Here is a 24,381-nt window from a genome sequence, read left to right as displayed (position 1 = left end):
GGTATAATCGATGATATTATCTTTCTCCTGTTTTTTGTACTACCTAAATAATATTTCTGCGGTGAACTTTATTGAAACTCCAGCGAATTTCCGCCGTATAGCCTGCGTAACAAAATATATAAACACCATACCAGTTGCAGATTAAATTAATCTAAAATTATTTCTCCCTCGTTTTATGAAACTTTCTGTTCACTGTGTAACGCGTAATGTTTAGAATCTTTTGAAATTTGTTTTCTTTCCTCATCTCGCTACAAGGCTGTGGAACTCGTAAACGATCAACTCGCCTAATGCTTCGTTGCAGTGAACTTTACGATTCGCGAATTATTTCAGAGACGCCAACGCAACGCGAAAGAACCGGATATTCCATGACGAACGTTACACAATCGACGCTAATTCCTACGCCTTTTTTCCTTATAAATTCACTCGACGGATGATCGGAATGGACAAGAAGGATGACGTTATTTTAAAACATATTAATATGCAATTCTAAGCCAAGAACGCTCGTCGATCGTTTACTGGAAATTATCGATCACTCTGCAGTAACATAGAGTGTTTGAAAAATTACTAAATTTTCTTTTCAATTTTAAATGTTCTTTTTATTCATGCGCTACATTGCTTTCAAGATATATTTACAATATTAATTTCCACTTGTATTTTTTATTACTAGAAAATTAATAAAGTATCGCTAATAATTGACACGATTAGCGGAATCCTTTTCTCAATCTATGTACCTCGCTTAATAACGCGTTTATTATACGCTGTTTACTTATTACGGCAAGCTTGACCGAACAATTTTTCACTATTGATGCAAAACATACCGATTATTATTTAAATGCAAAAACTTGAACAGAATGAATTAAAAACGTACTGTAATTATATATTAAATTAAATGAATTAAAAATAGAATTATTATAGATTTTTAAATATTTATTATTCATTTACTCCGATTGTGGAATTTATTATAGGCACTTTAAATAACGAATGACATCTTTGTACTTACAAAATTAATAAATTTTCCCAGTATAGTAATTCTTTGGACGAAAACTAAATAAAGAAAGAATAAGAAACTGAAAGTTCATCAAGCGTGGCACAATAAAAACGGTTTCTTCCTACTGTTTTTATTATCTCCAGGCACAAGAGCAAAGATGGTATTGGACGTACGTGCATATAGGTTCATAACGCTCATTGAATGGTTGTAGGCGAACGCATAAATGGGTTTACGACGCTATGAACAATTTTTTCGTAACTCATATATGGATTCATAACGGGCTGAAAAAGTTAAGCATTTTGCTCTGCCAAATTAATATTCTCTTTGACGTAAATCACGCGACCTATTTATATGACCAAGGATTACTTTAATTAGACGAATCGTCGATAATTACTCAGTAGTTAAACGACTGAATCATGTAAATAAGTATACGAACACAGAATCATAGATTTAAACTATGTTAAGTGTAAAAATCTAAAATCAACATCGATAAGATCGAAATAACTAATTACGCAAAAATCAGTAGATGAAAGAACTTAATTTGGAATAATGGAATTCTATGTTTTTAACTATATCGATCGTGCAAGCGTCATGCATATCCTCTTTATTCGTTTTTAAATGCCTTACTGCCTTCCTGTTAACAATATTTGTAATGATAAACTAGAGATGTTATTCAATTACTAATAAATTATGAATTTATGATAAATTATTCAAATAACCGGATTTCTCGATTATTTAGAAGCTATGGATACTTGTATACAGGGTGTCTTATGTAGCTAGGTTCAAAATAGCAGAAGATAGAAAAAATATATCGTTAAGTAGTTTGTTTTAAGTGATGTATCACTTGGTATATTTTTCTATACACTAATTGATACATTTTTCCGTCTTAAAAGAAGTACGTATTACTTTCACTTTTCTTTCTTATACTTTTTGTGTGATATATTTTGCCTAATGAAACTTTTTTTCTGCTTCCTACGATATAAACTGCAGTTGTATAAGCTTCGATTTCTGTAAAACACCCAGTATACAACAAAATTAAGGAAAAAATCGTGCACAGTTGCACAGCATTGCGTGTGTGTTTGTATACGAGCGGAGCAGGGCGGAACAAACAACGCGATGAACAGGATGCGATAAGATCCAGCTGGCAGGATAATAATCGATCCTGCCGCCGCGTCGCGAAGATTCTAATCGACGCGTGTCTTGCAGGAGTCCATGTGTAATTGCGTTTAACGAATGGAAATACTAACTGCCGCGAATTACTCCTATCAACGATGCTTCTCGCTTCCGAGAAAACCAACGAGTTCTTGACCTTGGTCAATTTGAAAATCCTTCATTTCTACCGTTACGATTACAAATACTTCTTCGATTATAAATAAGGATCATTTAGATCGAAGGACAAAATAATTTACGAATCAATAACAAATATTATAAATTTGTTACTTTAAAAGCGAATTACATTAATTACATGTTGGTTTGAATGTTTCTGTGTAAATACTTTCTATTTGTATAATTTTCTGTAATTAAAGTAAATCAAATTTTAACTAGTTTAGATGAAACCAATGCAAACGACCATTTCTGAAGTTTGCGATTTTCGTAAGAAATTCGTACGATCTACGAAATCGATACGACACGAAGAAACTATGTACATACATAACTGAGCGACGAAAGCGAGTTTCATAATACACGTAGCGAAAGACATACACATACAGGTCTGGCGTAAATATTGACACGAAACGACAAGAAGCATGTCGGTACGACCCCGGTAGAAGTCGAATACTCCCTGTTTCTCCCTGTGGAACGACGAGCAACAAGAAAAAAAACCACAGGGAAAGAGAGAAAAAAAAGTCTATCTACGGTCGCGGCGAAAGGAAGAAAAGGACTTAGGAAAGGTCACGCGCCTGCGCGTGCAATGTACGTTCTGGAAAGAGCGCGGCTGTTCATATATCCGCGTTCATGGACATATACGGCTGTTTTCAAAACACGGTCGGTAAAGTAGACGCGAGATAACGTCGTAGAGAGTAAAAAACGGACGAAGAGCGGGACTCGTTCAAAATTCGACGAGACTTGGTATCTCGACCGTTACCACGCCATCGATATACATGCATGCCAATGGCGAAATTTTCTAGAATCATCGATAGCACGATACACGAGCGTCAGCATGTACACTGTTATTTTATCTATAAATTTGCCTAATCCGCTGAAAAGTCAGGTTAGGTTGACGCAATAACCTGAACGTCTTGTGTTTAAGACGGATGAGATCAAGCTCTTTGGTCAATAAGAATATGCTCGGACGGAACAAATTATTTTCATACGCTACCATATGGAGCTACGAGTACTCTATATTAGGACGGTACTTACGTCTTGTAAGAGCCTCTCCGCGTTGTCGTCGGGGCGCAGTAGCACAGCACGTCTCACCGATCTTCAACGAAGTCAAAGCACGCTAACATATATCCTATCTGAGCGTTCTCTCGTCCACTTAACGTGCGGGGATGCGACGCGTTTACGATTACTATCGCATATGCTCTCTCTGTTTCTCTTTGTCCGGCACCACACGTGACGTTTTCAAGCCGGCAACGACGTGCAGAAACGACGGAAATCTGCGTGAGCGTGTTGAGTTCCTCGCGGCTGCTCTCACCGCTCGACCGATCGTACACACACTGTGTGGATCGTCACCAATAGACGCGTTGTTTTTATCGATATATCTCAGTGGGATCACCAGAAAAAAAGAAAAGATAGAACTTGTCTGCTCGGTCGATGAAACGTGGCTGCCCGTCGTCGTTGACGGGCAGACGAGACGAACCGAAAAGTTGGGTACGAGTTTCAAATCGAAATTTCTGTTTCCGATCGATCCCGATCCTTCGAACCACCGTTGTTGTTAAATAGACGCCTCGTCGTTTGATTTCGCGGCAGGGATAGTAAACACACAGGAACGAGGGGACGATGCGAATGTCAAACCGTACCGTTTCTGACTAATGACGGAACGCGAGGAAGAAACTTTCGAGTACAACGTTGGTTTACACATTAACGACACCTCAAGTCGTCGCGGCGAACCAATTGACACTGACAGCCGCGTTCAACTCGAGCGCGCACGCACTCTACCTTCCCCCACTCTTCTCATCCACCCTCTTACTATACCTACATATATCTATAGTAACTATTCCTACCCCCTCTACGCCTGGCCAACGTCTATCCCCGTATTATCGTTCGTAAAACGTCATCCGCGCAACCAATCTTCCCTTCGAAGCAGCGCTTCCACGCGCTCCTGAGTCACGATTCCACTTCGATTTTGACGTATGTATGCACACACGCGTTACGTGCGTAATAAAATGCTCGAAGAACGCCGGCCGGCACACCAGCACTTTACACAAGCGACGTCTGATTTATTTTTAAATTTGCCAAACCGCGCAAAATTTCGTATCAAGAATACCTGAGGCTTTTTGCTGAACGACACTTGTTCTCAACGTTCTATGACTGCGAGTATTACGCGTTCTAAATTGCAGTAATTATTTGTGATGAATCTTCAACTTTTCACTCGTCTGATAAAAAATGAATTTAGATTAGGATCAAGCGTAGCTGATCCAAATTATTTGAAACTCTTACATGTAAATGATATAAGATAGAATCTTCTTTCTGACTGAATCAACGTTTTACTGTCGTAAATCTTACGTTTTCCACGTTATAATTATTTCCGAGTAATGTTCAATCTTTTACTTGTACACTTTGTAATGTATGAAAACTCATATATTGAAATGATAATAAAAGTGAAGGAATTTTACGTACAATTACAATCAAATCAAGTATTCAAGAACGAAGATCGGCTATTAAACTGGATAGAAAAATAGAATATTACAATGGCACAGGTCTTTCAAATCGACACTGATCTGTACAACGAAGAGCGTTGTGCGCTGCAATCGTGTACGAGCGATTTATATATTGCACAGTTCTTATCTAAACGTGGTTGTCGTCGCGGTTACGTAATAACACCGGCGATTTCAAGCGATAAAACAAACACATGTATCTGGCCGGCGTTATTTTTCTCGTCGGCGAAAATGTATTTTACGTATTTTAAACGTTTCCATCGACTTCTAGAATCAGCCAGGTATGCTATAGGCGACTATAGCACACGACAGAGTGCGGGATCCGCACGACCGATCGTTCTACAATCAGCTGAATATTTCCACATCGACGATGAAACTTTTGAAGAGTTGTTGCCCTAGTTTTCCGCTCGATTCTACTCTGGCCAGGAATTTTCTAACAGCTGGTCTTTCCATCGCTTCCGCCGTTGTTAATACGGTTCGTGTATATATAGAAATTCAACTGGGCGACGCGGAAAAAGGAAGACAATAATTAATGCAATTAAGCCGCAATGTAACAGAAGAGACGACGTCCCCGATATAGACATTGGCTCACGAAAGTATTATAATGTTTGCCATAGGAAACTGTTGTGTATGTTAAATATAAAATATTTTGAAATTTCACATTTTTTTGACTAAATAGTTGGAACGAAGATATTTACTGCAAAAGCAATTCTGTTCATAAGTATCTTTTGTACTGTCATTTAATAAAATAAGTTAAATTTTAAAAGCCACTAGAAGATCATAAAAATATTGACAAATTTATGTGACAAGAAAAATGTGTGATAAAAATTATCTACAGTGGCTCACAAAAATATTTTCTGTCGTATATATCGAATATAGTAGATAGGTGTAGTTATGGTCTTTGAAGAACTTACTCGAACGTTATAGACAAGAAATCAAATACTCCAGAAGCCTGTAAAAGCTATTTGAATCTATTTGAGGCTAATTCATCATCGAAAAAGGCGAACAATTTTTCCAAAAAAGACTCTTTGTACTCTAAATGGCAAAAAGCCTAACTCTAATTAAACCTTTCTTAATTTTCACTATGAATTTTCTGAACAATCTATTACTATCGGCGTTACTCTGTATATTTGTCGTTGAAGAATGTTACAGGCATAGGAATTAGACCGGCGGTAACGGGACTAGCGAACGTTCTAATTCTCGCGTAACACTCCGTATTTTCCTTTTTCGCGTAATGCATGCTATTTTCGTAATATTCACGCAAATAAACGTACGCGATATCAGTGGCCATGTATTAGAGCTAGAACCTAAGTACGTGTGTTACCAGCGATTTCTTTGTCGCATTGTGATGAAATAAAAAGACAAAAGAGAAAGAACGAAAGAAAGAAAAGACGTAACACGGAGATATGCACTGCTGTGTTTCATTACAGCGGACACAAAAGGTATTTGCACATCGCTGTATTTATTATAGAATTTATATACTAATTAATTAGATCCGAGTATATTAAATTACGTATCATTTAGCACTGCTTCCATATGACCAAAATTTGATATTACGAAAATGAAATGTAGAACCTGATAAAAAAAAAAACGCTACATTGGAAAATAGGATTATGTGCAAATATTTTTTTGTAGTCACTGTATATACATGTCGGGTTTACATTAGAATTAGAGTTAGGGGTGTGAAACGAATCTTCGTTTGGATTACACATTGTCGTTATGCAATAGAGAAGACATTGACTAGTGCAAATACGATAATTATAGAATTGGACAAGTAACCGTGGTAATTAGATACTCGAGAAACTAATGACAATGATCCTAGATTCAATAACGAATCCGCGGTCAACGGGATGATAGATGAAAAAAATAAATCTTTCGTTGAAAAAAATAAATCTCCCCTATTTTCCCGTAGTTGGGACAAAGACTGTTTGTCTGTTTGAAGGACTTTAGGTAACTAGATCTCAGTATTTATAACGGCCCTTGGGCTACCTGATCGCGTACTGTGGAAACGCATCGACATCTGGTAACCATCATACTCGAAGAATAGGATCTGCGTGTGGCGAGCCACGGGACAGAAACCGTTAGAATGTTTACTGTCCGGTGCCGCTACAAATATTTCTTTTAAGGAGAGCTATAGAATTACTCCATACCTTTGTTAGACAAAGCGTTCATCCCGTGACCGCGGCTACGTTCGGCGACTGACTGTCGTCTCGAGCCCAAGCTCATTATCACAAATCTCGAACAAATACAATTGTTTAATTACGCCTATGATAGAATCTAGATTACGGTGTTAGGGGATTTTCCCGAAATTCCAAAGGGGAGACCCCGATGTCCTTTCATCTCCGACATACATATGTATAATGAAACATTTTTGTACTTTAAACAATTTTTTTTCAAACTATCAGTGAGATAGAAAGCAAAGAATCGTTCTTTTCATTGACACTCAAAGACTACTCGCATTATTTCAAGCAATGATATCTAAAATTGTTGGAATACGACGATATTAATCGCATACAGATGAGGTGATTGATCGAACGGATTCTTCCCTTCGTTGCCCAGCGATATCCCCACTAGCGTACGTTCGTTAGATGTATCGCGACAGCTGGCGCTTTTCCGAGAATTCGGAGGAAGAAGCGTAAGGATATGGATGGAACATTGGGCACGTCGGTGACGCGCCTAGGCAGCGTAGCGCTTTGTATCGAGAAGCTGCTAGAAGGTTCCATGGCACGTGATGCCACGCAGACATCTGCTCAGGTCACACTCTTTACTGTATAGTGAGTGGGGGTTCAAAACCTTTTCAAGGGCCATGGGTCAGGTCACTAAATCAGTCAGTATAAGAATAACTGAGCCAACTGTCAATATTCCACAACGCTCACTTATATTTCCTGTAATTTTTGTTTAATAAATATCACATAATATTATTTCAACACAAACATTGTGTCTTCCACAGATTATTAATCTTAATTTCGAGATTAAATTCTAACAAAAATCAACAATTACACTGATGTTATCCTGTACTTCGTTATCGTTAAATTTCTCTAACAAATAATTCAAGTTTACAATCTGCTAATTCCTATAGTTAATAACAATGTAAATAATGGTAGAACTAACGAGAAATCTCTGAACTGAACACCAAGAGAAAATATGTCGTTTTAGAGTTTACAGAACTTTCCACTTATATTTTAAAGCTTGAACTTTGCTCTACATTATTCCAAGGAGGTATAATTTTATGAATATGGACTTTAAGTGCGGGTTTAAAAAAAGATCGAATTAAATGCTTATTGCTTATAAATATGCTAATGGTTTATTAACGTCAACAGGGTAATTCTTCCCCAGTTTCTTTCGATTATTAAATGCATATTGTTACACGCCTTGTCGCCCAAACGTGACAAGGGAAAGTTTGAACGCACACACTGGCGAAAGAAATAATGGTCACCGCTGGGACCTTTTGCATGATAAAAGTCATAATTTATAAGTTATAAGCTTCTGTTACTGTTGTTTTATTACCAAACTCGTTACTTGCTATGCTGGACAAAGAGTCGATTAAGACTGACAAGTCGCGACATTTTACTGTCCACGTTAATTCTTTCTCTTGCGTAGCAAGTAACAAGTAACTCCATAAAGTCACGAAAATTCCGTACGACAAGAGTTTATAATCTGAAACTTATAATCTATGAAAATTCACCTGCGTATAAAAAACCTCAACAGAATTCAAATTCACAAATACGTACGTACGTGTATAGAAAAGACGCTAGATATTTGGTAAAAGGACCGTAATCGGACGGAAATTGGCGTCGATTAAATAATCATGTGGTCAGAGCATATGAAACACGCCGAACCGCCATACAAATCGCAGAGCTTTCGACGCCGATGCAAAGGGAATGAAAAAAGATGCATCGACGAAGTTCCAAAGACACTTTTAGGTCAAACAGTTATCGCAGGTTATTGACTCTGCATCAGATCGTTACTTTCACGTCATAGTATTGGTCTATGGTGCTTTTAAATGGAAGCCGCGGTTTATCTATTCTCGGATGCGCTACATTGTCAACGCGTGTCATTCATCGATGCTCGTGTAAGAATTCGCGCGTTTCAAATTGCTCACTATCTTTTGCAACTGGACAACAGTAGGTAGACAAAAAAGGGGACAACGAAAGAGAGAAATGAATTTCATTCAAATGTTAGATCTGTCGAATAATTCCCTCGTTCTTACGTGTTTATTCGCAATCTTTAACATCGTTCGAAATCTTTATTTTTAATTCTCAATTGTTTGGAAATGTGTAAAAATAATTTTAATAAAGATATGGATCATTGGTTGATCGTTAAAAGCTCGATAAAACAAGTTTATGAATCGCATACTTCATAAAACTAAGACACTTGCACAATAATTTACCAACTAACGATATTAGTAAATTAGATTACAAATTGTAGGCTAGAAATTTCTGCTTTACAACCGCCTAATTTTTTGTCAGATAGGATAGTCAGGTAACATTTTGTAACCGAGAAAGAATTTATAAAATTCTAACTTCTTTAGCAATTTGTAACTTTATTCGAACGAGTGCATAACACCTATAAAAATATTACGTGTATATGTTGTGTGATCCATAAATCAGCTAATCTTGGCCGATCGATGTAAGTCGTATTCTTATTGACTCGAAACAAAAAGATATTTTTAATCCGGATACGGTCCGGTTTCTCGGTTTCAGGGAAGATCACTTCCCAGACTTCATTTGAATTTTTGATCGGCGGACTGATTAACTTGAAGATATTGCACCGCGTCCACCTAACGTTGCTCACCGACTAACGAACATAAGTATATCTGTATGTTAATCGTCCGAATTGTTCACGTGAATTTCTGGAAAAACCGGTCGTTCCAGTATCCACCATGAACGAGTCAAAGCTACGTCCTCATCATCCTCTTCGCGATGAAGGGAAAAAGGAAGTTGTCAAGACACAATACGATGAATCTCGAATGTTTGCGCTTCGCGTGCGTGGTTGTTCATGTTTGTTGGTGGCTCGAGGATCTTTTATTGGTCCGTAGTGGAAAAATTTTTTTCAAGCAAACAACTTTTATCTGCGCGCGACGCGATATAATTTTGATACATTTTTAAAAATATGTATTTAGAGGTGAAATTCGTACATCGTTTTGTTACGAAATGAAAGATATATACAATGATATGAACAGGTACATTATTGTAAAATATCGAATAATACTCTTTAAAAAGCAATCGATCAACGTGAACTTGATTTTTATCTTAGGTGCTTCTGGAAAATTTGAAGTACAATTTTGAATAAAAATGTGAAAGAAATATCCACGTATATATGTATTTCGTAATACATAATAATTTCTATAAAAACAACTAGGTTAATGACATGCGTTAAAAATCATCAATTTCGAAATATCTACAATATTGTATCTAAAAATGAAGTATTTACTCCGATACGAGTGTCGTAAGTATTCAATCATATTACAGAACAAGAAGAATGCAACACTCACACAGGAACTGTTTCTTTCTCTTTTGTTTTTTAATAGCAAGCGAAACACATAGAGAATATTTTAATGAAAACCGTCAAAATCCAAAGAATATCAGTAAAATCATAAAAGACAAAATTTGTTTATTATGAACTGATCAAGTATAATGATCAAATCACCATCATCATCAAAGAAATGTACTTCCCTTAGTTGTGTCATTTTTCCAGCAATTCTGTCTTCAATTACAATCTACATCCACCTTTATTCAAAACGAAAAAAAAGGTGGCAAAAGGAAAGAAAGTAAAAAAAGTGTAATCGAAATATAACATAGAACGACACTGAAGAATATTGTGCAGGTGCAGCAACAATATGCTGCGAGAGGACGTGTGCAGGAAACGTATGAGCGCAACGAAAGAACAACGAGTGGCATAGCACCGTGCTCGGCGAGCTCGAACGAGGAAGATTTGTTCATTATTAAATCATCGAGTAACTACCACAATGCATTTCCTGAAAAATTTACTTCCCTTACTGTCAGTTGCCTAGCAATTTTTTCCCTTCCATTACGATCTATACCCATGTTTACGCAAAATAAAAAAAAGAACAAGTAAAAGAACGTAATCGAAAGACGAGATAGAACGAGATCGAAGGATGCTGGACAGGAGCAGCAACAATATGCTGCGAGAGGACGTGTGCGGGCAACGTGCGAGTGCAACGAAAGAGCAACGAGTGGCAGAGCATCGTGCGCTCCGAGCATGGGCAAAGTGAAGGTGTCGATGACGTAATATGCGGCAACCGTGATATATAGTTAGAGAGAAAAGTGGGGTTGCTCGTGACGGTAAAGGTGGACCGCGTGGTGGGGGCGGCTTGTCACAGAGGCGATGGGATGGGGGTGGGGCGAGTGCATCGAGTGCGCGCAAGCGCAACGACGCGCAACGCTGCGCTGTTCTGTGTTGCGCAGTCGCCACGGCGACCGTCAAGGACGTTCGCGCTCGGTGCGCCGCACCAAGCATCCGACAGAGACAGAGAGCAACAGTTAGGAATTACTCGAATAGTTCGGGATATTTGTGTAAAAATAATTATATACTCGGTTGCATTCTTTTTCGTCGAAATAATTCGAAAAGCTAGCCGAACGATCCGACGTTTCCTCGTAAAATGGTAAATAGTTTCCAAGTATATGTGTATTATGTAAAACAGCGAATGAGGTAATTGATCGACCGTATGTTAGAGAAATAGCGATCGAAATGATCGATACGTGTCTTCGATTTCATCAAAGGTATGTATTTCGAAAGTGACAGCACGTATGGCGGAAATTGTTAGGGTTAATTGATTCGATTTTAGACGAGTTTCGTTGGTTTGATCTGAGCGTTGAAAGGTAAGGATGGTATGCTTTTAGGGATATTACGTAAACATCTGGGAAAGAAGCAGTATGACTGTGTTTTAGGAAGTAGATAGCTGTGAAAGTTTTAGACCTTTCCCTGGGTTATGTCCATAGTGATCGATGTCGTTACATCTGTCTATGCGAATATACTCCGCAATGTGTAATATACCGATGTATAAGTTAATAAGTCGCGTTATTCGCGGTATCTCCAACGAAACAAAAACTTGTAGTATCTCTTGGAAACAACTGTTAACCTTTCACAAGTTCCTAACCTTAAATACCCTTCACGCGTTCTATTCAAAAATTCTCAATATGGTTTCTTGATAGAGCAACAACACCAAAAAGGAGGGATATAAAAATCGGTAAGCCAAAGAAACGAAAAAAGAAAGCAAACGAACGAAATAAAAGGTATATGGAACCAACTAAACACACTACTAAGACTAAATGTAACACAGACGCGTAGGAGAGAGAGGATGTGGCCAGAATACTACAAGTGTATACACGAGCGACAAAGAGAGCAAGTATTATCGAATAAGCGGGTGTAAGAGAGAAACGAAGAGACAGAGAAAGCGAGGGTTGCCGGACAGAGACTAGACGCTAGGCCAGCGACTGAGAGAACGAGTAACAAGCGAGAAGGCGAATGGTCGTACGTAGGTTAAAAGAAGACAGATAGAGAGTGAAAGAGTGCCTTCTGTCTGCCGCACCCGCGAATCGACGAATTCGAGCCACTCGATCGGCCTCGAGCGGCCTTGGATGTATCGCGGCCGGAGTGCAGGGCGGAGCGAGATTGCTGCTCGCTTTCCAGGGTATTTCCATGGTACCTCTTGGAACAAGTTTCCATCTCTTAACCAAATGAGTCGAGCGTTTTCGCCAATGAACGATTGCCTCCCTCGCATATGGTAATCACATATCACATTGAATGGCGATAGAACCGAAGTTGAAGTTTCTTATAGAGTTGTATGTAATTCGATAGATTGTTTCTACATTTGTAGATGTGGTTTTGACGTTGATTTTGGGAAACATGGAAAATATAGAAGAAAATATGGAAAGTGATATCTGAAACCCGTAGATGCGGTGAAGGATGTTCGGTGCTCGGCCTTGAGGAATTAATTGATTTTGGCTAGACCTATAGCTTCTTCAACTTGAACGTACTAAATTAAAAATACATTGCGCTGTAAACGTCAAATTAAAAATATCCTATAAAAATGCGAAAATACGTTTTCTCCTCTTTTTTAAACGAAGTTAACAAACGAATAACATTATCATTTTTATTTTTCAGCAACTCATTAAACTGTAAACGAACGTTCTATGAATATGTAAAACTACATCGAAAATCTTTTTTTTTTCATTTCTTTTTTAAACAAAAGATCGCGTAGTTTTTGTATAATGAAAAAGGACACGCGTACATTGATTTTTTTAATTAACCGACGATTTAATGGCAAAGTAGATAGATATTAGAAAGTATTCCGATTGATCGTGCACGAATAAATATGTACGATCGAACATGCCTTCGGCGACGTGCAATCTCTTAAAATCCTTACGAAGCCGGTCTCACCGCAGTCAACTTTTACTTCGTTAGAAAAGTCCGGTGTCTATTCAAGGCCATCGGGTTATCGATCAAAGCCGCGAGCGAGCCTCTAATAATACGAAAAACCGATCCCTTTCATCAAGCGAATCGCTTGAAATTGTAACACAATATGCGTCGCGGTTTCTTGCGCGCAGCAACGCGCCCGCGAACACGTCCGCCAACCAACCAGTGTTTAATTGCACGATCAAAGAAATCCTTCGGTTTTAATGCTGTCGAACAGCTGAAAGCTAACAGCTGTTAGGTGGTGTCGACACCGGTCGATCGAATTTTCCGCCATTGAATCGAATTAATCCGCCACCCGATTATCCGCAGATTAGCGTCGTGTCCTTTTCATATCTGTTCAATTCTCATCGGAAATTTCACCGATTTTTTTGTATCGTAATATTGGTAAATCGTGACCTATTATTATTGACAAAAACTCAAAATCACTATACTCTAAAGTAAATTACTATGCCCTGCTAAATTATTATTATATCTCTATCGTAGAGTTTTCTTCCATCTCTACATAAAACTCGAAAGAATATAACCAAATTCAGGAGAAAAATCGACCAAAAACGTAACTTCCCACGCTACGATCCATTCCTGTCCATTTTCTACACAACAATTTTAAATTTCCAAGACCCCACGCTCCCCTCCCCTCTGTGTACCAATAAATTACTACGAGCAATTACAAGGACGCACTTTTGATTAAAGTCCGACGTTTCCGGACCATTTACCAATGATATACAACGGTAGCAACGCCGCCTACAAATCACCGATAAATCACGTTCCAGTCGGATTCGCGATGGTACGTAATCGTTCACGGTTTACGCTTTTCGCGATGCGGTCGAATTGAAAGGCCTAAGGTGTCCTGTACGCCCTATGCCCTACGTGACACGATTTTGCGGTAATTGGAGAACAAATGGACAATGCTGTTCGCAACGCACGCCAACATATACATACAAAGAACATACAGAGAGAGAGAGAAAGAGAGAGGGAGAGAGGGAGGAAACTAAAGAGATTGTAGCTTTTTTCTTTGTTCACCCAGCGACTAAAGTCACTGCAGGTTGGAAAAAAGAGTTTTGCATAATGCATAACCACAGTAGCGCGCGGCTACGCGGATATAGGTGCGAGACCGGCTAAATCAATGACCCGCGTTATAGTTGATCGAGCGTGTTTCGCCATCGTGGGATCTACGCCGTTTCTCCTCCTTCGTTCGATCGTAACAAAGACACTTTTATCTATGCACCCACCAGCCATATCCTCGGTGCCCATAACTTGATCTCTCTCTTTGCATAAATACGTGTATGCATCGACTAGGACAGATCGATCGTGTGCTTGGAGAAAGTACAGGGGAGAAGTCGATTTTAAACACGTAATTGTGATCGTGATTCACGGGGAAAATTGTGGTTTAAAAGTGCAGGTTACAGCGCACATTGAATTCTTTTCAAACGAGGATTGTGATAATTTCATGCGAATCGTGTATGATCTGAGCCGAAGTTTCTAGCCGATGTAATCGCGATTCACGGCGAAAATTGTGGCTTAAAGGTGGAAGTTGAAGTGCTGGTTATTCGCGTATTCTTTTTAGAGGAGAGTTTGGATAATTCGCTTCGGATTGTATCGTCCGAGTAAGAGAGTATAGAGAGTCTGAAGTTAGAGGAAACATCTTCATACGATGAAAGTGATTACAATGGGAAACTTGATTAGATTAGAGATATTCTGTAAAGCATTCTGAAATTTGACATCTTTTCCTTTAGTATTATTTTTTAGATTCCGTCTCATAGCGATGGACCAATCCTTTGAAAATAAAACAGAATGTCTAGCGACCAGTTGTATTCGAAAGCTGAATACGAAATCTTTAGGAAGCTGGTACTTTTAATAGTCTACGTGTACGATGAAACTATAAAAATCCATTAACAGGTATCTTAAACATTTCTAATTGTATCGAACGTTGCATCGTTCCTTCGGTCTCCTTAATATTAGGTCGTCCGAAAAGTTTCTTTCGTTTTATAAGGAAATATCGGATACACGACATTTTCCGTTTTATATTGTTTTATCGAATTACGTATGATCCATTTTGTTTTATCAAGATAAAGATCACAACCGGTGTGTAAAAGAAAGATACTTTCCGGACAACCTAATACATTACAAACGACAAACGAATCCCACAAACAATTGTTATCGGCGTTACCACCAAACGCTATGTCAGCAAGTACCTCGCTCTACGAAGTTACACAACGAACGATTGCTCACGGTTACTCAGAGTCTCATAATCGAAGCTAAGCATCGACAGATCGATCGGCCGCCGAGTCGATACATCGGTCTTTAATTCGCCGGAAGATAATTAGAAAGTTTGATTAGACGAAAAGAATAAATTGTTTAAAATCTCAATTGGAAAACACAATTCACGACGTGTTGCGTAAGATAAAGGTCCGCGAGCATTGCAGCACGACCCGACGTAATCTTGCGCAATTATACTCTTGCTGCACACTATTCGCAAGAATTTAATCGGTGATAAGCGAGCGGTCGGTGTGCGTGAGTCTGTGTGTCGCGGCCAGGATCGAGAAACGCGGTATTTTCACGGATATCGTTAGGAAATTGTACGAGAGTTTTTCTGAACGAGCGAACCGCCGCGCCGCTATCGCGAAACAGATGTCCGCGCGACGCTTGCGTAACGACAGTACAATTACATACATATACGTTAATAACAACGAAATCTGAAATAACAACGAACAGCGAGGGAAAAGAGAAATGCGATAAATCTGCGACGCTCGAGAGCAAAATTACAATGTAGAGATAAATCATGCTGCGGTACGAGAGTTTGCGAGTAAGACACATAACAGATAAATAATATAAAAGTAGGTAAATGAAAGTTAGTTCGAAAAGATTAGATCGTCTTAGACGAAAACATGGGTCGCCTTTGACAATTTTTTGGGGAGCAAATTGTCATGTAAATGGAAACTGTGTTCGAAATTATTTATTTTATATTAGGTTGTCCGAAAAGTTTCTTTCGTTTCATAAGATGATAATTGATGAACAACAATTTCTGTTTTATATTATTTCATTGAATTAAGTATGATCCATTTCGTTATATTTCTATTATTATCCTCGTGCATAATTCAATAAACTAATATAAAACAGACATTGTTGTTCATCTATTATCATCTTATGAAACGAAAGAACCTTTTTCGGACAACCTAATATATCTTGGTGAGTATAAAAGTATTTTTTCAACAAAATAACGGTATTCGATTAACTTGTTTGGTGGCAAAAATAGCAGGGAGAACTGGTTGACACGTTTATCGAATCTCTTCGTGTAATTTTTTAAAATTTTATTAAAATTTCACCTTTGTGATATTGCATAATTAAATTCTAAAGAAAAAGAAAAAAGAAGAAGCTTTTCCCCCTCCAAAATAGTTCTTAAATATAGTTCTATGCCTATAACACGAGAAGATATGAGGAGTATGATGTAACGAGAAGAAAGGAATTATTCAAACTTTTCAAGAGCAAGAACAGAAGTTGGTCGTTTTTTGTCTCCAAGAGCGACTCTTTCTTTCTTTCTTTTCCTTCTTTTTTTCTTTTCCTCCAGTCAAAGGAGCTACTATTCACTGGAAACCTGCGCTCGTTAAAAATAACGATGCTATCTGCAGCGGCCGATCTCGCCTGAATGTTAATTCACTTTCTACGGTGGTAAACTGGTCAATCACGTTCCGATTGAAAAATGGTTTGACACGATTTACATTTTACGGTAAATTCGCAGGCAACGATCTACCGGATCGAGTTTAGCCAATACTCGGCGCACAGGCTTAGTCGCAGCCTTGAAAGCAGTCTCTTCCAGATTCTTGTTTTTTAGATCATATCACTTGGGATACGTAACGCAAGAGGTAAAGCAGGTTCATCGTGTATTTATGTCATCAGTTGTACGAGTGGTATGATTTAACTTGGGTCAGACGGATCTTGATCTTGGAAGTTGATAACAGCGTCGATATTGGCTTAAATAGCATGAATTAATTAAATATTGTTGAAAACTTCGTTATCTCTTATCATTGTTATAGCCTCAATTACTTCGCACTTTTATTATTCTTTGTTTCAGGATTTTTATCTTTATTTGAGAATTACAAGTTAAGTTGCGTAATATTTTAATTTTCCTCTTCGCGATAAATTAATAAAAATACTTTATACTTTTCATAATTATTTATTAATATTAATGAAAGTATATATTTCTATCGTGACGACAATTACAAGTGATACATCGTATTTCGGTATAATAATTATTATATACGTAAATTGTAACAAAACGAAAAGACATTACAACATATGGGAAAAGAACGTGAAATAACGTGAACGATAAATAAGAAACAGTGTGAGAAAGAGGAGATAGAGTGGATGGAGTGGAAAGGAAGGGAAGAAATAAAAGAACTTTAGATATTGTGTATAATAAGCAAAAAGCAGAACCATGTATCTCGATAAGGGAATTGTTATCTTAAGTAAAAAGAAACTATTATATAAATGAAATAACTGAAGTTTCCCGAACAAATTAGAAGCATCGAGTGCGTATCTCTTTCCAGCAACGACTGATCGGTAGAGTCTTCACGCGTTTGTAGAAAATCTAGAGATGCAAAAACGTGCACGACGCATACAGTATGCAAAGAAGCGTACGAAATAAAGTATTCGTTGTAACATTTACAGGATGAAATAAGTTTCTCTGCAAGTTCCATTTCTTCGAGTACCTTCGTCAAAATACGAATTTGCACAAATATCCGCAATCGCATATTTTTCCACTTCGACTGCACTTCCTTAAACTCTGTGACAGCAACCAACGAGCAAAAGAAGAAAGCCAGCAATTGCAAAAAACGAGCAATCGAACAATTAATAGAAGTAGCAAATTCTTGCGTGTCTCTAGCGTCTCAACTGTGTTAAGTATGAGCGTTTCTCCATGGAATCCCGACCAGTTCTCCATAAATATGTCGGCGACAAGAGATTCTTGCGTTCTCATGGCCGAACGATAGTGATCGCATGGAAGAAAGGAAAAACGTGGGGCAGCGCAGGAAGATGAAATGGATATCCCTTTTTCATGTTGAAAACCACGCGCGAACATTACTGGAATTCTACCGAAACGTGGCGTAATGCAACGCAGGTTGTCGATTGCGGTCCCATTGCACGTGATTGTAACTAAAATTGGCAGTCGGACGTACGAAATGTCGATGGAGCGGCATGGAGCTTAGGGGAACGTGTTAGTTGCGTTTCAAGCGAAAATTAACTGGTCATTGGCGGGAAATGATGGAAACGGCCTGTGAATTTTCTAGTATAAGCATATGGTAATAATTTGATTGCTCGGGAAATTCATAGCGTCTTCAAAATTGGGAAATTTCAATAAGATTTGCGTATGACCGAAAATGTGCCAAAAATATTGCAAGTATGCAACGTGAGTAGCTTCCATTTATGAGATAGAAATTATTTCGATTCTTGCTAATTATTTTATTTAATGATAAGAAACCTATCCATCGATGTAAATGCTTAAATCGAAATTATTTAGAACACAGAAAGAACAGCATGAAGATTTCGTTTTTCAAAGTAAATAGACACGAATGCTAAAATAGTCTTTGAAGGGGAAATTTCATCCTGAATTACTCTTCCTTTTATAAATAATTCGATATTGCCAGCGTCTACATACAAAACATCAAAGAGATGTTTCTACTCTTGCGAATCTACGTTTCACTTCATCAAAGAAATTTCAATTTCTCCTTGAAATTCTTTGAGAAATTCGTAGAAGAATTAAATACAAAATCTTCTGATTAAAGAAAGGCAGAACAGATCGAGTTGATTTCCACCTAAGGATCCTTTGTTACCAGATAGAAACCGCTACTGTGCCTAAAGATACACAAGTCTGTACTTGTGTATAGCAACTGCAAACACGATGTTCGATCGTTGTCTAACATCTTGCCTCTATTCGTGCTTGTAATCGAAGCCCAACATTGATTGGCACGATACCGTGCGTACAAAGGATAAACGTTAGAGTACGGTGTTGTCTTTTAAGTGTCACTCGGTGCATTGGTTGTAATACAATATGAATTGTGTACCTGAATCGATACGAACATTCTTGAAAATCGTATAAAGCGTGTTCAGCTTTGCACATCAGCATGATGCAAAGGAACGAAAGAAAACGTGAATCTATTAAATATTCGTACGTGATCTACTACTGTGGCCATTCCTACGATACATTCAAAGCGAATCATTATACATTTCCTGACGGAAGTATTTCGATTAGAATTTTATGAACATGGATTTTTCTAAGAATAGAAATTGTCAAGTGACTAAGCACAAGCACCCATTGTTCTTAGTCATACAGACACAACTTTAAGAAAAAACAAATTACTCATTAGATCGTGGACTTTTATACATTTACGACAACGCGCGTAAATATAGAAAAATAACAAGAAAATAGTAACAGTTAAAGTATAAATACAATAAGCAAATAATTTATCACAAGGGTGAAATATATTTTGCGACGGTTAAAAAGTTAGACACACCTTTGATCGAGTTTCGTTTATTATTAAATATCATTGTTTAATTTCGTTATCGAATATCTGCAAAAATATTTATAATTCGCATGAATATTCTACGAACCAAGTATTACAACCCACGTCCTGAAAATCTCATCTTTCACGGATACGAATTTTAATGGAATCTAATCGAGCGTCTTACGTTAGCCAGAGGAAGCGATTGAAAGAGAAATAGTACGAGCAATCACCATAGGCTGACCTTTGTATCCGTCTGGCAGGGAATGGAAATGTTTAATGCCGGCCGTACAACCAATTCAGACAATTAAGTCGGCGTCGTTTAATACAATCACGAGTCCGACTAATTAAAACTTTCAGTTATTCAATACGATAATCGTGCAGAGTGGAAGGAAGTTAATACCACAGGAAACGGTTTCGGCAGATTATGCGAGTAAAAACATTTTCATGCCGGTTCAACGGATGATAAAACGACGTAAACGTTTGAGTTTAATTCCCGGTTTCCCCGACAGATATATTTATTCTGTGGTGTTGCGTGAGTCGTAATAACGATCCATTTTAACCATATTCCGGACTAATATACTTCTTTACCGTGTTGGTGTCGAAGGAGCAATCACCCAGGAAGCAAGAGTATAACAGAGAGTAACAAGAGCATAATCGAATCTCAAGAAAATTGTCTTTGCGAATTCTTTACAAAAAATGAAGTGGACTTTTGCTTGTCCGAGTGACACAATTTGTGTTTCATTCACCTTCGTCATTGAAAAGTATCGCGAGAATCACCTGCACTCGATGATCTTTATTTATATCGGTTTGGTACCTGAGTAATTGTGATTGTCAATACCACCTAATGACAAAATTCGCAACCACTTAGTTGGCAGCCTAATATTTAGAGATTTCACGGTCCTTTTTCAAACATCTTACACTTTCACGAATATTGTCCAATTTTTGGTTAAAAAGAAATTTTTAGGATCGTAATCTTACGTGACTAGACTGCGGATGTTAATACAATTTTATACTTTTATGAATATACCTAAAGAGACGTAATTTGAGTAGAAATTTGTTTCATCTACGTTCTAACGTCACGATAAGTACTCTATTTTGGATGATTTATATATTCTTGTATACTATGTGTATTTTGTAGATTTTTAGAAATTCTTAAATCTTCCCAAAATGCATAAATATCTGCAGTGCATACACGACGCACGTGTGTTCCGCAACTGTATTCAGCGACTGTCCCGAAGAAATGTAATTATTGTGAATATACTGTGGCGAGGAACTGTATTAAATATTATAAATACGAATATTCCTAGAAAGACAGTAATAAACCTGTCCTCTTCACGATTACTGGATATATCTACTAAAATACAAGAGCCGAAGAGAAGACGGGTTAAATACCTTCAAGTAGAATGTATTGGCCGATGAAATTCTTTGGTCATTGAAAGGTTAAACAGGAATGTTTGATCGAGTCGCGGTGAAAAAGCAGAGGAATAAGAATAGACGAACCTGGAGAAGCGGGAAAACGAAGCTGATATCGATTTACCTGTCGTGGCCGCGAGCTGTTGCACACCTGTTGCTAATACAGTTGCAACTTTCGCTGGTCACTGCGCACGCGAACATGCTCACCTATGGTCTTTCGTCGTGATAAATTAAACGGCTGAGTTACCGAACGATCGTATGCGTTTCTGAATCATTTTCGATTCATCGATCATCGTTCTTTTTACGATTGGCCCTGATTGTCGACGCTTACTTGCAATCGATAGTTTTATGGAAATTCTAAAAGAAAAAGTCGCAGAGGATGTACTTGCTGAGGTTTAATTTCCTCGGATTTACACAACGGAAAAACGACGACGAAAAGACAAATCGTAAAAATCTAACGGTGTTTGTAAAAATGACGTAGCTTCAATAGGTTCTTCATCTTTTTGGAGCTGACAAATGATCAATATTTTTTTTATGATAAGTATAAGGTTTATTTTTGGACTGTAGAGTAAACCGTAAGTATTTCTGAGTAACTAAAGCAAGACTTGTTGACAGATAAACGATGAAGTTAAATGTTACGAAGATTTCACCGAAAATATAATTTCTTATCGAAAGTTGTAAATAAGGTTGCGGTTCAACCGCGTTAGGAGATAAAGTTTGTTGTGCTAGAATTTTCGATGCCGCAATTCCTTGGAAAAACTTTCCTGCATAGACAAAACAGAATCTCTCTTTATTAGCGCGAACATCGTTTGATAACGTTATTCTTTTTTTTTTTGTTTTTTCTTTTGTTTCCCAAGGAATAAATAGCTAGATAATTTGCAGTTATTTCCGACCAATTTTCAATCTAATTATTATTACGGTTTGAATAAGCAGAAAGAATAGGAAGCCAGCTGCACGAGCTTGCAGCCAACGTTAAAATAATCTGCGGTACAAGTACGTAGGAAGAAAACGTATCAAATAGAATGTAGTAGACTAATAAAATCTAAAACGAACAGAATCTAGTGGAATGTTTCAAAATGACCACCCATCTAAAAATATTAATTATCACACTCGGAAGTAATGTATGAGAAATATGACGAAAAATAAGAATTTTGCCTTTGAAAAAATAAAAATCACTTGAAATAGTGTCATAGTTGCTACAAGTTTCCAATGGCTATCTATCTATTCATATGGCTATCTAATTCTTTCGCAGCTCGATAAAATAACGAAGCTCAGCCAGCCTGTGCTAATGAAATTTCAAATTTATATTATTAGTGTCCATGTAGGTACTTTATCATTGGCCACAGTACATACGATAGACTGTCTCGTATCGTCTCGATTTACACGTCATAATCTTGGAGCGCCGTGAATCTTGAAGAGCCTCCAACCGGTACGTCGGCCCGTGACCAAAAATGCACGTCACGGACCGTACGACCGTAACACGACGTGGCTTAAATTTTCTCGCCGCGATTTTTTCCTACGGGAAGGTGTCACGTGTTATGAGAACGGCCGTCACGAGTGAATTCTATTTGCCTCTGCTTCGGCGCACGCACGATCTCGCTGGTAACCAATACGATACGACACGGCTATCGTGCCAAAATTACGACGAGGCTCGCACGAAGAACGATGATCAGAGGCTGAGGACTTTTATGCAACTTTACATTCTTATACGCGTAACTGCAAAGCGATGGAGCCTGAATAGAAATTTCTTTCGTTCAGCAAATATCGCGACAATTGTGCTTAAGTGTCCGAAGCTTAAAGCTCGATGTGTGAAACATGGATTTCGATATACTTAATTAAAGTCTGAAATTTGCAATATTACACCGGGAGCGCGGCATATTTGTTGAAAATTAATTAATACGTAGCGATACGTTCGAATATTTGCAACCGTACGAATCTTTCTATTAAAATTCAATTTTCACCCTACAGAATCTTCCGGAGATAAAATTCTGATTATTATTAATGACCATGCGCTACGGTTCGTTCCGATTTCTGGAAATATCTGTCGGTTGTAAATCGATCGAGTTCCGTGCCGCGAGCTCGCGGAGAAGAAAGAAAGGAAAAGGACAGGAGGAAGAAAAAAAAATGTTAACGAAACCGGTAGCGGCATGAAGGGAGAAAAAATCGATTTTCCTGTCACTTGCGACCTTCCACACTTCGAAACTGGTGAAAACCGACCTCTCGAGTTTTACATTGAGGCACTACGCAGGGTGTGGTAGGTAACGCACAAGGTTGACTACATTCACGCTGGCGCCATTATCTACTCGCTCGAACGAATTGTTAAAGGAACGAGTCTTAAAATTGTCCCCGTTTCGCTATCGAAAGGCGAATTCGATCGGCTGAACACCGACCAACCGCCTCGTCGAGGCGGTTTCCCGAAGGTTTCTCAACGATCTGACCTCCGTTCCATCGACAATCGGTTCTTTTCAACGATACAGCTACCAACGGCCTTAAATATTCTTTTGACTATTCTTTGGTAGAAAAAGCGTCAGACGAGATAAAGAAGATGGAGTCTTTTTTCTTTTCTTCGATGATTTAGCGCTTTTCTCAGCGATTCGAAGAAAAGAGATAAATTATCGTAATGCTGCACATAAGTCAATTTTAAAAGAGATTTCATACAGTTGCGAGATATAGAAAAAGAGGCAGAGATCTTCGTACTCGAACAAACGTCAATTAGATTTATTACCGTAACAAAGCTGTACATCGAAGAGCCTGCCTGAGACAATTTCTTCGCTTCTACATAGGTACCAAAACACGTAAGAGCAAAGCGAGCAAAAAACAAGAAACCACGAAATTGGAAACATCTTACGTATAACTCAAAAGCTTTAGCCTTAAGAAAGATTTCAGTCTTCCGTCATTTTTACCTTCACGGGGTAACCATTTGAAAAAGAAGACAATAAACAGCCGTCGTTAAAAATAATAAGAAAGATGAGGGCTCCTACCCAAGCCTTCGCTCCTGCACAATGAGCCCCTCCCTCCCCCAAAAAAGAGAAGAAGAAAAAACATACAAAGAACCGACGAAGAATAAACTAACAAATTAAAAACTCCTTCCATGTGATCTGAAACCTCTACCAGCTTGAAAAAACATCGTCTCTCAATTAGTGTCAACCAACTCTTTACCTTCATGGAATAATCAAGCAAGAAGGAAGATAATAAACAGTCGGAAGGAAAAAGAACCGAGATAAAA

The 24,381-nt window shown here is 38.1% G+C and overlaps 1 protein-coding gene and 1 long non-coding RNA gene across 5 annotated transcripts in view; one reads left to right on the top strand and one right to left on the bottom strand.

Annotated features, from left to right (window-relative positions):
* Window positions 1–24,381, bottom strand: part of LOC138181993 (terminal nucleotidyltransferase 5C) — a 160,333-nt gene that overhangs the window by 85,591 nt on the left and 50,361 nt on the right. The window contains exon 1 of one of the 2 annotated variants that reach the window (XM_069117433.1): window positions 3,347–4,020. The exons of the other annotated variant lie outside the window; for it this stretch is intronic. The gene's annotated coding sequence lies outside the window, so the exon portion shown is untranslated. Of the gene's footprint in view, window positions 1–3,346; window positions 4,021–24,381 lie in introns of those variants that run through there. 2 annotated transcript variants of the gene reach the window in all.
* On the top strand, window positions 11,244–13,502 carry LOC138181775 (uncharacterized). Of its 3 annotated transcripts, none has more exons than XR_011173599.1 (3): window positions 11,244–11,549; window positions 11,670–12,016; window positions 12,110–13,502. It is a non-coding gene; the product is annotated as an uncharacterized LOC138181775 (long non-coding RNA). The 3 variants fall into 3 exon arrangements; XR_011173600.1 differs by having other exon boundaries at window positions 12,094–13,502; XR_011173601.1 differs by having other exon boundaries at window positions 11,670–12,553; window positions 12,647–13,502.

The sequence above is a fragment of the Bombus flavifrons genome, chromosome 7 (genome assembly GCF_040668555.2).
Source record: "Bombus flavifrons isolate JBK064 chromosome 7, iyBomFlav1_principal, whole genome shotgun sequence".
NCBI classification, from domain to species: Eukaryota; Metazoa; Arthropoda; class Insecta; order Hymenoptera; family Apidae; genus Bombus; species Bombus flavifrons.
This window is presented reverse-complemented; position numbering and strand designations above follow the sequence as displayed.